Genomic DNA, 12,669 nt, shown 5'->3' with positions numbered 1-12,669 from the left:
AAGCTGCCACACATCCGGATAGTTTCTAGACTTTCTTTAACCTGGTCGGGGATCTCATCTGGTCGACGGTCTTGATCTTGTCAGGGTTTGCTTCTATTCCTTGGCTAGACACGAGGAAGCCGAGCAACTTCCCTAATGATACTCCGAACATGCATTTCTCTGGGTTCAGTTTCATGCGGTACTTTTGAAGGTTGTTGAACGTTTCTGGGAGGTTCGTGACCAGGTCGTCCTTGGTCCTACTCTTTACAACCACATCATCAACATATGGCTCGACATTTCTACTGAGCTGGGGCCGCAGAATGAGCTGAATACAACGTTGGTAAGCGGCACCTGTGCTTTTCAAACCAAAAGGTATTTTTACATAGCAAAAGACCCTGAAGGGTGTTACAAAGCCGTCTTCTCCTCATATTCCCTATACATGCTAATTTGATGGTACCCCGATCACAGCCGGCAGTTGAGTCAACCAGCTAGTTAATCTTGGGTAGAGAGAAGAGATCTTTCAGGCACGTCTTGTTGAGGTCGGTAAAGTCGACGCACATCCTCCACTTACCATTGGACTTCTGGACCATGACTGGGTTAGCCAACCACTATGGGTACTGCACCTCTCGGATGAAGCCTGCTTCCAAGAGCTTGTCGATCTCCTCATGAAGTGCTTCCTTTCAGTCGGTTGTGAATTCGACATGCCATTTCACGTCCCTAGGGACTCTGGGCATATTAGACAGACTCCAAGAAAAGACATCTATGTTCACCCAGAGGAAAATAATGAGCGTGAGTTCCTATTTGGGGTCTAGGCTAGCCCCTATCTGAACCGTCCTAGATTGGTCAGACCTGTTTAGGCAAATCACCTTGAGCCAATCATCTGGACTGGAGACAACATGGATCTTCACCAGGCGATCACTGGGCCCGGTGTTCCCAGGCTGTGTCCCGGGAGTCAGCTCAACCATATTGAGGCTCCTCTTTGCGTTGCCAAAAATGGTGATGGCACCCACAGAGTCGGGGATCTTGATCGATTGGTAAGCATAGTGAGTGATGGCCATGAATTGGGCCATTGCCAGTCGTCGTAGGATTGCATTGTAAGCGGTTTCGAAGTCCGCCACATCGAACAGGACCCTTTTGGTCCTGAAGTTACTCAGTGAGCCAATGGTGATGGGCAGCTGATCTGCCCTAATGGCTTAGCCGAGGAGCCAGGGGTAATTCTGAAGAAGGGAGGAGATGGTTTCAATATGCTCTTTGGGATTTGCAGGGCATCCAACGCATCGGCGAAGAGGAGGTTGATGGAACTCCCACTATTGACCAGTACGTGACCCAATCGGATGTTTTTTACCGTGGGCTCGACCACGATAGGATAACGACCATGGCTTCTGACACACGTGGGATGGTCTACCAGGCTAAAGGTGAGGGGAACCTTCAATCACTTCGAACATAGGGTCGGGCCTGGCGTGGTCTCCCATACTTCATGGACCATCAACTTGTGTTCCCTGTTTGAGTAATTTGTTGTGATGCCCCTGAAGATATGGTGTACCATGTGATCGAACTGCTGGAAACCCAGTGCTGACTCGTCGGGGTTAGCCCCATCCTCACCGTTGTCGTTGCACCTAGGTTTATGCTCCCTAAGCTAGTTGTCGATGATTCCCCACATGACCTTGCATTCGGTTAGGTTATGGGCATCGGTGTGGTGGATTAGGCAGTAGCCTCGGTCCGTCTTTTCGTCGTTTCTCTCAAAGCCTTGCGTTTGCTCTTTTTCTCCTTCCGCCCGACCTCCTTCAAAGAGGCGGGCTGGTCGGAGGTTGGTTGTGGCTTAGGGCTGCTCTGGTGCTCTCAAGCCTCAGTGGCTTGCACGCACTTGTCCGCGAGCTCGAAGAGCTCAGTGGTACTTTGGACTTCCTTGGTGGCTAGTTTTTCGACCATTTTTTGGTTTTTGACCCCCCTCCGTAATGCTATGACCATGGACTCACACATGATCATTGGAATTGTGTTCCGGCATTTGGTGAAACGCCAAATGTAGTCTCACAACGACTCACCCTATCACTGCCTAACCTGGTATAGGTCGTTCTCGATCCCTAGGTGAGCGTAGGTCCCCTGAAAGTTGGCAACAAATTGGTCGCACATGTCCTCCCAGGAGTGAACTGACCCGTGAAGCAGGTTCATAAGTCAGGACCGTGTTGAACCGACGAAGGCGATGGAGAAATAGTTGGCCATGACATTTTCGTGGCCTCCCATGACCTTCACCATGGTGGAGTAAATCTATAGGAACTCTTCGGGATTGGTCAAGCATCGTACGTTTTGGCTAGGATTGGCCGGAACTTGTTCGGCCAGCGCACCTTTCACAACCGGGCGGACAAGGTAATCCTGTAATAGGGAGTCACTCGCTGATGGACGGCGATGCATGCCAGGGGAGAGTGACGACGGTCTCATGGTCCTAGCGATTGGTAGAGGAGTCCGATGCCTCCCTGCAATCGGGAGGTGAGTTGTAGGGCTGCTTGCCCTTTTCCTGCTCTTGTCGAGCACGATCCTCCTACTCCCGGATAGCCCTGTAGCCTTGGATAACGTCATGGAGGTCGTGTTGGTGAAGAGAGTCATGCAGGTCAGTGGGTCGGCTGTCCCGACGCGGCAGGTGTCTCATAGTACTTCCTATCATGGAGGGAGGACATGATCTTTCCTACCATGTGACCTACTGTGATTCCTGTCGATCACGAACTTCACTAGTCCCTACGACAGACATGGTGTTTGTCGCCACGGTTTGGCATCGGGCGGTCTCCACCAAGAGGGCGAGGTTGTGTAGCCATGGCGCTACTGGTGAACCCTTTGGCACGACCACTGGCGGGTGGCTGAGAATCATTCGCACAGTCTGCAGATTCTGCATGGGTATCATGGCCTCATAATCGAGCTTCTGAGGGTGAAGCAATGATATATCATGAAGAGGGGAGCCCCTAGCACTGGCTTCGTGTGATGGTTTAGACGATGATGCCACTGAGGGCCACACGCTATGCGGGGGCTGTATCGGAGCGCCTCCTTGTTCGGTTTCAGCCAGTTTCCCCCTAGACGCAAGGCCTGGGGCTCACTAACGGTGTCTGGGACATGAGGGCCTCCACTGCCCCTGCTGTATGGTCTGCCATGCATACTTCATGTTGAGTCTTGAAGCTTTTAGGCTCCGATTTGGTGTCCCAAGCTTACAGCACACCAGGTTCATCTAGGTCATATCCCATGACGAACACCTCACGATGATTGGAGTCCTCGAAATGGGACTCAGCAGTTGCTATGGATCCGACCTTGGGTAGCCCAATCCAGTTATCAACACTTACCAAAATGTGAAAATGCGCCCCCTACTTGATGTGCCAACTGTCGTGGGTTAGTCCCTAACAATATATCAGGGGTACACCAGATGATGGATGCATGAGTATGTGTGTCAAAGGAACTCAAGAACATAAGGTTTATCCAGGTTTAGGTATTCCTCAGGATAATAGCCCTATATCATGTGTATTTTCTTATGAGTTGGATGATCTTGTCCCGTTATAGGCCCGATCCTCCCCCTTTATATAGTGGGAGGAAAAATACACATACAAGAAGAATGTGCCAAAATACGGTGGTTGCCCTATACCTGACAAAGATAGCTACTCCTTGGTCATCATTATGGAGGGCAGGCATGCCTGGCCCGACCTGGTTGTCCTGCACGCCTTGTCCCATCCTCCAACCACCGTCATGCCTGTTGCGTGCTCGTCACGCCCGCCTGCCCGATCGCCTTGCACGCCTGCCAAGCCGTTCCATAGCATTAAATGCTACAGGACATGTCACACTATATCTGTACCAGCCCACGACTTTGCTCGCCGAAAGGGTGCCTGGGGAAGGAAAACACATGAGTGGATGACATTAAATACGATTAGATTGGTTAGGTGAGTACCTACCCGTGACCAGCCCTTCCTGATAGTGGAAATTCCATCTGTGACCAAGGGACTAGTCGTGTGAGCCCCGCTTTTTCGTGCAGGGGGGCATGGTTTTGAAAATATCAACCACTAGCTGGCATCTGCTGTCTTGGGCCTTGCTTGATAGGGGACCCCTTTATTCTTTACATCGACACACGCCAACTACCGTGGCTCGATCGGTTGTTACACTAGGCATGAAAACCCTTGTATTTGCATGTGCCCTCCCCTCCCTCCCTTCCCTTTCTTCTTCCTCCAGATCGAGCCTGAAGTGGCTTACTTGCACTAGAGACATGATGGAGAGTGATAAAAGTTTCACGAGGTCTGTTTTGCAGCTTATATTTTGGGCTTTCCCACAGTGCATTAAGGCCTTCAAGCATAGCAGGTCCGTGATAAGCGTGGACGCCACCTTCTTGATGGGCAAGTACAAAGGGGGCCTTGATGATTGCTATTGGCATAGACACGGAGGATCAATTGACCCCTCTAGCCTTTGCATTGATGGAGGGCGAGAACAACAACAGTTGGTCATGGTTCTTTACCTGCGTTCGTCGTGTGGTTATTGATCCTGGCCGCTAGGTGTGCATGATTTCGGACCAATACTGTCGGTGACACAGGAACCAGGGGTCCCCGAGTCCCGAGGCCAGAACAGCATAGTGCCACGTGGTGCCCTTCCGCGAGGGTTATCTCCCTGAGGTGCGAGAAGACCAAGTCCCGGGAAAGGGTGCTCGGGGCCCTGAACAGTGGTCCCCGAGTACTCGAGTTCCCCGATGACCTGAGAAGACCAAGTGCCAGGAAGAAAGTGCTCGGGGCTGCGAACAGTGGCCCCCGAGCAGTCAAGTCCCTCGACGACAAGAAAAGCCAAGTACCGGGAAGAGGGTGCTCGGGGCTGCGAATAGTGGCCCCCGAGCACCTGAGTCCCCCGAGGACCCAAGGGAAGTCAGTTCCGGGAGAGAGTGCTCGGGGCCGTGAACAGTGGCCCTCGAGCACTTGGTTCCCTGAGGACCCGAACAGTCAGTTCCGGGAGAGAGTGCTCGGGGCCGTGAACAGTGGCCCCCGAGCACTCGGTTCCCTGAGGACCAAGAAAGGGCATATCCGGGAGAGAGTGCTCGGGGCGGCGAATAGTGGCCCCCGAGCACTCAGTTCCCCGAGGGCCTGAGAAGTCCTTCGCCGGTCACTGAGACCCAGTGGTGAGGTGTCAGCTAGTGAGAGGCCCGATGCCGCATTTAAGAGGGCGCGTGGCCTATCACTTCCAACTGCTCCCCCCACGCTTTATGTCAGTCCTTGCCACGACCTGGCAGAGAGGCGTGGGGACATTTAATGCATAGGTCCCATCGCGCGACATCCGGTGCTCCTCGGGATAACATCATGAAGCCCAAGGCGCCCCGCCTGCCGCCCTGCTGTGTCAGGCTTGCTCTGACCGGGCTGGCAGGCTGGGCTGCTCGGTGGCTGCCCGGTGGGCCCTCCCTGCGGCACTCGTTGAAAAACGGCATGATGGCGAACAAGACCGGACGGGGGCGCGTTTTCAACCCTCCCCGTCACCTCGCACAACAGCCCATGATAGTGGCTTTCCATTTATGGTGCCTTGGAACTCGCACCATCCTTTCTGGGCACGCTACCGCCCCGGCAGGTATATATGCGGGGCGGGCTCCTCGGAGGAATACAGGTGCTGGAGTTCGACATTAACTGAGTCAAGTTCAGTACAAGTTGAGTCCAGACCGAACACCAAAGCATAGATCAGCTGAAGAACAAGTCGCACGAAGCTCTAGACTAGACAAATATTCTTGTAACCCAGCAAACATTCAGAGAGACATTCTCAAAGCATTTATAGCATACACACAGGAGTAGGGTATTACGCTCAGTGCGGCCCGAACCTGTCTAAAAATCCCAAGAGCATTTACTACTTCCTGCATCCGATCATCCCATTCCACCCGCATCTCATTTACACCCATTTCTTTCACCCGCAAAACGGATTCAGAATTATCCCTCCGGCCGAATCTCAAAGGGGGTCCCTCTGGTTCTGCATCTGCTCAAGTCCATGCCCAGGAACCCAACAAGAAACTGAGGCCAAGCAAGAGCACCAAACCACCTCCAAGGCTTCTGCCATATTCCAGTTGACAATGATCTAATTCTCAAGCTTTTATGTGTGTCATGTGCCCAATGTGGCTTATCATACCTAAATACCAAACTTTGGCTTATCCATCCTTCTAGAATATGTGCTTTTATGTGTGTAATGTGCCCAGAACTGAGTGTTTGTAATGTATTGAATTGACATTCTATAGATTTATATACTTATCTATCAGAACTGAGTATGGTTAGTTTCTTCAGACAATTTTAGCTTTATCACCAAAGTGTTGACAGTGTGAATTTTGTCTATTTCAAGATTATCACCAAAGTATTGATAGTGAGATATATTGCTACTAGAACCTGTAACACCCAAAAATTCAATATTTGCAATAATTTAAAATTTTGCTAGAAATTAATCAGGTGTTGCAACTTAGCTCAATAGGAAAATAATTTCTAAAATTAACTTGGCCTAGAAAAAAATTTGTTTGATTGCATTCATGCCGTTGTAGATGCAATAAGGTTTTATTGGGTGGAAAAAGTTTGCAAATTTTGCTAGGTTTCGCCACTTTAAAACCTCATTTGGAATTGATTTGAAATCAAATTGGAAAAAGAATTCCTAAAAAGAAAAATGCTCTCGGGCAGAATTCTCTTTTCCCCGGCCCAAACCCCCCTCCTCCCCTCTTCTTTCTCTCCCGCATGGGCCGCCAGCCTCCCTTTCCCCGTGTCGGCCCGCAGGCTGAGCCGGCCTACTGGCGACCCGAGCCGGTCGCCTCCCTCTACCGCGTGGGCCCCACCTGAGACGAAGCCAGCAACCGAGCCGCGTGCCGAATCGAGCCGACGGCTCTCCTTCTCCCACCTCCGTCTGCCCGCCTCCCTGTTTAACGTCGCCGCCGTTGTTTTCAATTGCGGCCTCCCCCGTTCATCTCCCCGCTCCGAACCGCCTCCGCCTCATGCGCGTGCCCCTCCCCCTTCTTTTCCCTTATTCAATTTGGTGAAACGGGCGTCCGTTGCCATTTCCGGTCGTATGGAGTTAGCTCCGGCATTGAAATCTGGCCGGCTGTGCGTCCCTCCCCCTTCCTTCCCCTCTATAAAATCCAAAGCCACTGAGTTCGCCATTCTCTTGCACGCCCCGTCCAACCCTCTACGCCCTTTCTTCACTCTCTCGGATTGCCATCGCCATTGTCTCCGGTGAGGAGCTTCGCCGACGCCGACCTTCGTGACCAAACCATCTCCGGCCAATCTGACTTGTCCATCATCTTCGCAGGATCCTCCGGCGTTGGTTTCGTGGTTCGCCGTCGTCGTTCGAGAGCCGGAGCTTCCCTACCGCCGCTACACCGACCGCCGCCGCCGCCGCCCTCATCGTTGCTCGGTCACCCCGACGCCCCTCCAGCCTTCCTTTTGCTCGAGGTGAGTTCGCCGGACTCCCCTCACTCCTTTAAGCCGCTCGTCGGAGCAGCCCGGCCGCCGGAGCCCGATTCGGTTAACTCCGGCCGCACTCCGACCACCCCGCCGCCGTCGGCCGCCGTTCGCGCCGCCGTACCAAAACCGGATCAACCTCGGCCATCCGATCTCCCTTCTACGGACAGGATTAAAACCCCTTTATTTTTAAAGTTCGAACCATTGTGGACTCGTGGACCGGCCATCCGGCCCTGGTCCATGGGCTCATGAACCCATTTCACATCCTTTTCTAATAGAAGAATAAATCAATAAATGTTTATGATGTCATAAATCCAATTTTCAGTATAAAAACAATTCGGATTCTCTTTGATAATAAGTAAAATTTGCAGAAACACCCCTGGAACTTCAAACGCTCACAACTTTTTGCTCGTAGCTCCGATTTAGACGATCTTTGCACTCATATTCTTGTAGCAACGTGTAGATTCTGTTTATAGGGTTTTTCCATAGTTTTAGGACTGTTTGGTGTACTGTTCTTATGTATGATTGTGTGCTCGTGTAGACGATTTAGTCCAAGAGTTCGGAAACTTTCAGGAAGAAGATTTTGAAGGACCTGTGCATCACTTCGACGAAGGAAAGTGTCTTGACCATGTTGCAAACCTAGTTTTTATATAAAGATAGTCTTTATCCAATATGCATGCTGTTTTACAAAATGGGTAGTATAGCAAATACTAGTGTTAGTTGTAGATGTTTTATCCTTAAAATAACATCATGTTTATGCTTAGCCATGCTTTTAGATGAACATGTAGTATGTAGGTGATGAATCATGAGTTATGAACTAAAAGTTGATATAGGAAGTATGACATGAAAACTGATGTTGTTAAGGGAGTTAACAACAAACATAATTGGGGTTTTGGGCAAGAAAGGGCTATTTTTCCTGGCATGGTTGGTTGTTTGGAAATGTTTGGTAATCTATCCTCATGGGGTTATTGGCGGTCTTGCCCAGACCATTTTAAGGACCGGTTCGTGGAGCGACCATCCATGGCAAACAGAACAACCACAAGACCAATATGGTACGGCTTGGCCTAGTAATTAGATGTTTTTCCAGTGTTGTATGAGCCAATTGGATGTGGAGATAAGGAAGGGTTACTTCCCGATTCTACCCGGCACAAGAGGGGGCTTCTCGGGTGTAGGGTTACTCCACTTATGTACGGTGGTGAAACCTCAGTGGGCAAGTGCATACTGGGAGACTCTTTGGAAAAGCCTCGTAGTGATCTCTTGGCGCACACCCCGGAAGTGTGTAAGGTACCGGCAATAGAGAAGATCACGACTCGTGGGTAAAGTGTACAAACTCTGCAGAGTGTCAAACTGAATATTCAGCCGTGCTCACGGTTATGAGCAGCATGGACCCTCACATGATTAGTCGGGTGGTTTTTTTTCATGGTTGAGAATTGGTTGAATTCTCGGGGGTTAAAGAAAATCTTTTGTACATCTTTTCCTTTTTAAAATAAAATTTGCTTTTCCATAGTTTAGGGATAAAATCGGCTTTTATGCAAATAAAACCCTAAAGAATAGGAAACCTTGGGCTCAAGCCACCATATCAAATTTAATTTTCCCCCACTTGTTGAGTATTGGAAATACTCACGTTTGCTGTTTCAGAAGGTGAAACTTTTGAAGAATTCGCTGAGGATGATTTCCCTGAAGATGATGCGGAGTTCTGGGCTTGTGGAACTCCCGGTCGGCTACCTGTTGGTGTGGAGCTGCGCTGCTCTGCTCCGCTGTGGTGTATTTTCTTTAGACCCGTGTGTGATCATTTTGTAATAATTAGCGTTGTAATAAGAAGCACAATGTCTGTTATGCACTAATGAACTCGCTATATGTATGAATAAACTGATCCTGGCATACATATGGTTTACATCTGGTTTTGGTCTTAAAACCGAGTGTGACAAAACCGATGCTAAATTATTGAGTCACAAATTGAACTTAGATAATATCCACTAAACATTCATTATTGATAGCAAATTACATTGATTCAAGCTGTCAGAACAATAAACAGCACCACAATACAACATACAAGTGCACATATCAACATTTTCTTCTGCCTCTCTAACCTGCTAATGTTATCAACAATCTCAGTGCTAGATTTAGATTCTTGCTTCACACAGCTCAATAGTGTAGCAACCTCTTCTCCATGCCTCATCTTTAGCTCCTAGACCTCTCCATTTGCAGTTGAAACAACACCTCTCAGCTCATTGTTCTCCCTCCTCAAATCGAGAACCACATCACACAAATCGATCAAAATTTGTCTGAGAAATGGTGTGCTCTCCGTGTCAAACCACTCCCAGTACTAGCAACTCCCAACCTAAGCAATAGTCCTGAATCCAAACTCAAGACAACACAAAACCAGACACAACTCAAGGAACAAATTAGAAATTCAAACTTACTCGACAACGAGCGCATGTCATGTACCTCCTCACCGAATTATTGTCGCTCCATGACAACCACCGAGTAGCTTTCTTCCCACAAGCACAGAACATGGCTGGCTTGTAGTCCAAGGGTCCCTCTCTGTAAGGGATCGGTGGCAGCGGCCTCACAATCAAACTCCCCGTTGACCTATCACCCCTGGAGCTCGTCGATTTGGTGTGCCTACATATCTGAAAGGAGGCAGCAGAGTCAGAGAGCTAGGGTTATGGCGCTACACCGACAATGGCATGTGATGGCGGGACGAGTAGGCGGCGGGGGGAAGAAAGGCGGTGCCCTAGAGGAAGAGAGAGCGGGAGGGGGTTCAATACTGGTCTGACTCAGCCCTCATATGCCTCTGATGCTTGACTTAGTGCGCCAGTGCCACGTCAAGTCTCAGTCAGCAGCGCAAACCACTCAAAACGGTGCGAGAGATGATCTCCGAATGGGTTCGTGACTTAGAGGGGACTTAAGATTTCTGGTTTATGAGATGAGAGATGATTTTTAAACCAACTTAATAGTTGAAGGATAAAAAATGGACTTTTCCAATAATATTCACCCTCAAGCACTCAAGCACAACACTATAGCACTCGATGCTTGAAAAAAATAGGGCTGGCATTGGAGCAACTAGATGCATCAGTGCCAATTCAATAAAAAAAGCCAGCACTGCATCACCATGGAGCACTAGAGCAACTAGCTGACCCACGCTTGGGCCCATGGCGCTGTAGTCCGCACCTTGACTCCGGGCTCGCGTCATCTCCATGCTGCCACCCTCCACATGGAACTTGCATATCTCCAGCTCAAAGGTCGGGCAGGCTTGCTCCAAATCAAGGTGGGCGGAGCTCGAGGTAGAATAGAAGATCCGGGCCGTCGCTCTCCGTGTTCCAGCAGGCCACGCCATAGCCCCGCTTGCTGGAGGAGAGGAAAACCCAGGTGATTGCAACGGCTCCTCGACGGCTGGATATGGAAGAAATAGATGTGGACTTGAGAAGATGGCCATTATGCATATGACTTATTACTTGGTTAGGCTTGAAAATAGCCATCTAATTTGTACATAATCTACTGATTGTTGATGTCTGGCCCCTGTTACATTTAGTCCCAAGCTTCGCTGTCTTTTGGGGCAGAGAGAGAACACGACGAGAGTGAGGGGATCGACGGGGAACGGGAAGATGCGGTTGGGGATTTTTTTTTATTATTGTTCATGGGTTCCATGCAGTAGGCATCAAAACACAATTCTAGCTTAGAGGTGACGTGGCGAAGAGATACATTTTCAAGTAAAATCTTTCATACACTCGTCAACTTATTTAAGTTTCAACTCGAATAACTCAGGAACTTTTTGAAACAAGACCATCAAAACTTCGAAGTTAAATATATTGAAGCTTCCAGCACAAATTAATTGTTTGAAGCTTCAACACAAACCTATTAACTTTGAACCCCAGTAAACTGAAGCTTTGATGACGAATACATCAACTTTGAACTCAAACTGAAGCTTTGAACACGAATACATCAACTTTGAATTGAGCTACACTGAAATTTTCATACTCGTCAAATTGAAAAGCTTTCACCTCAAATCCAATGCGCTCCAAATCGAATTTAAGCATTGACATGGATATCTTGGAAATTGACGCGGGCTACGACGATCTCAGCGCACGGTGCACCGAGGGTAGATCACCTTCCAATGAGTTGACATGTATTACTCCAACCTGGCATTCCCGTGGTATTACTATGCACAGCTATTTGCTTTTTGTGGTATCCACGTACGTGCACCAATAAATTGTACAGTAGATAAAGAGCCCGTCTTACACGACTGCGAATGGCCGAAGGTATGGCCATGGTGTCGGAGAGTTGGGGAATATATAATCGAGTTGGAAGCTTAAGAGGACGATAGAATTTTTCGGATTGCAAGAATAGCCTTTGCTATATATGTCAGCGACTCGCTCCAATACGTGCAGGAGGTGTTGTCAAGCCAGCCTGCAAAGGGTGGCCGACTTGGCCAAGGAGAACGAGCAGAGCCTGACACGTCAAGGGGTGGAGCCCACCGAGTGCTTCTCTTCCGTGTCTTATCTGATGTGAGTTCTTTATCAAACTTGTCCTTCAAGTAGAGGTATCATCGACTCTTACGTATACGAAATGAGTTCTCCTATTATATATACATAATATTTATATATATGTATGATAAGTATAATACATATGCCGCCGCCCATGCTTCTAATGTGCTGTCCTATGCGCGTTCGGGAGTTGCCCGCCCGCCCGCCCGCCCGTTGTCGCTCGAGGATAGGAGGGTCAGCGTGGGACCGAGCAGCAGTGCTGCTGCTCTCTTTCAGCCAGTCCACCATCAGCACGTGCCAATTCCGGCCGCCTTCGCCTGAGTTCCGCCGGTGCCTGCACGCGCCCAAGCCATCGCTTGTACTACTGTTGCCATGTTGCTGCCACTTCTCTGCTATAGCTCCTGGCCTCTTGCCGCTAATCTGCTGCTCGATTCCACTGTGTTGCCGCTGATCTGCTTTTGTTCACACGCAGACAGAGGCAAGAAGAAGAAAAGCAAAGAAGGAGAGAAGACAGAGGAAGATGAAGGAAAAATGAATAGAAAAGAGAATAATTTTTGGTTACTCGGTAATCCACATTTTGGCTAATTTTGGTGCCGATCTGCTTTTGTTCACTGTTGTTTGGCATGGCAATTCACATTTTGGCTAATTTTGGGTATCTACACCGTAATTTAGTTACTCGGTAGTTAACAGTGCACTTAATATTTTTTCAGAGAAACAGAAAAGAGAACAAATTTTTGGAATGATCTAGATTTTACTATTCTTTCTTAAAAGAAATCAAGAAAAAA

Source organism: Phragmites australis, chromosome 23, assembly GCF_958298935.1.
Source record: "Phragmites australis chromosome 23, lpPhrAust1.1, whole genome shotgun sequence".
Lineage (NCBI taxonomy): Eukaryota > Viridiplantae > Streptophyta > Magnoliopsida > Poales > Poaceae > Phragmites > Phragmites australis.
Note: the sequence above shows the minus strand (reverse complement) of the source record.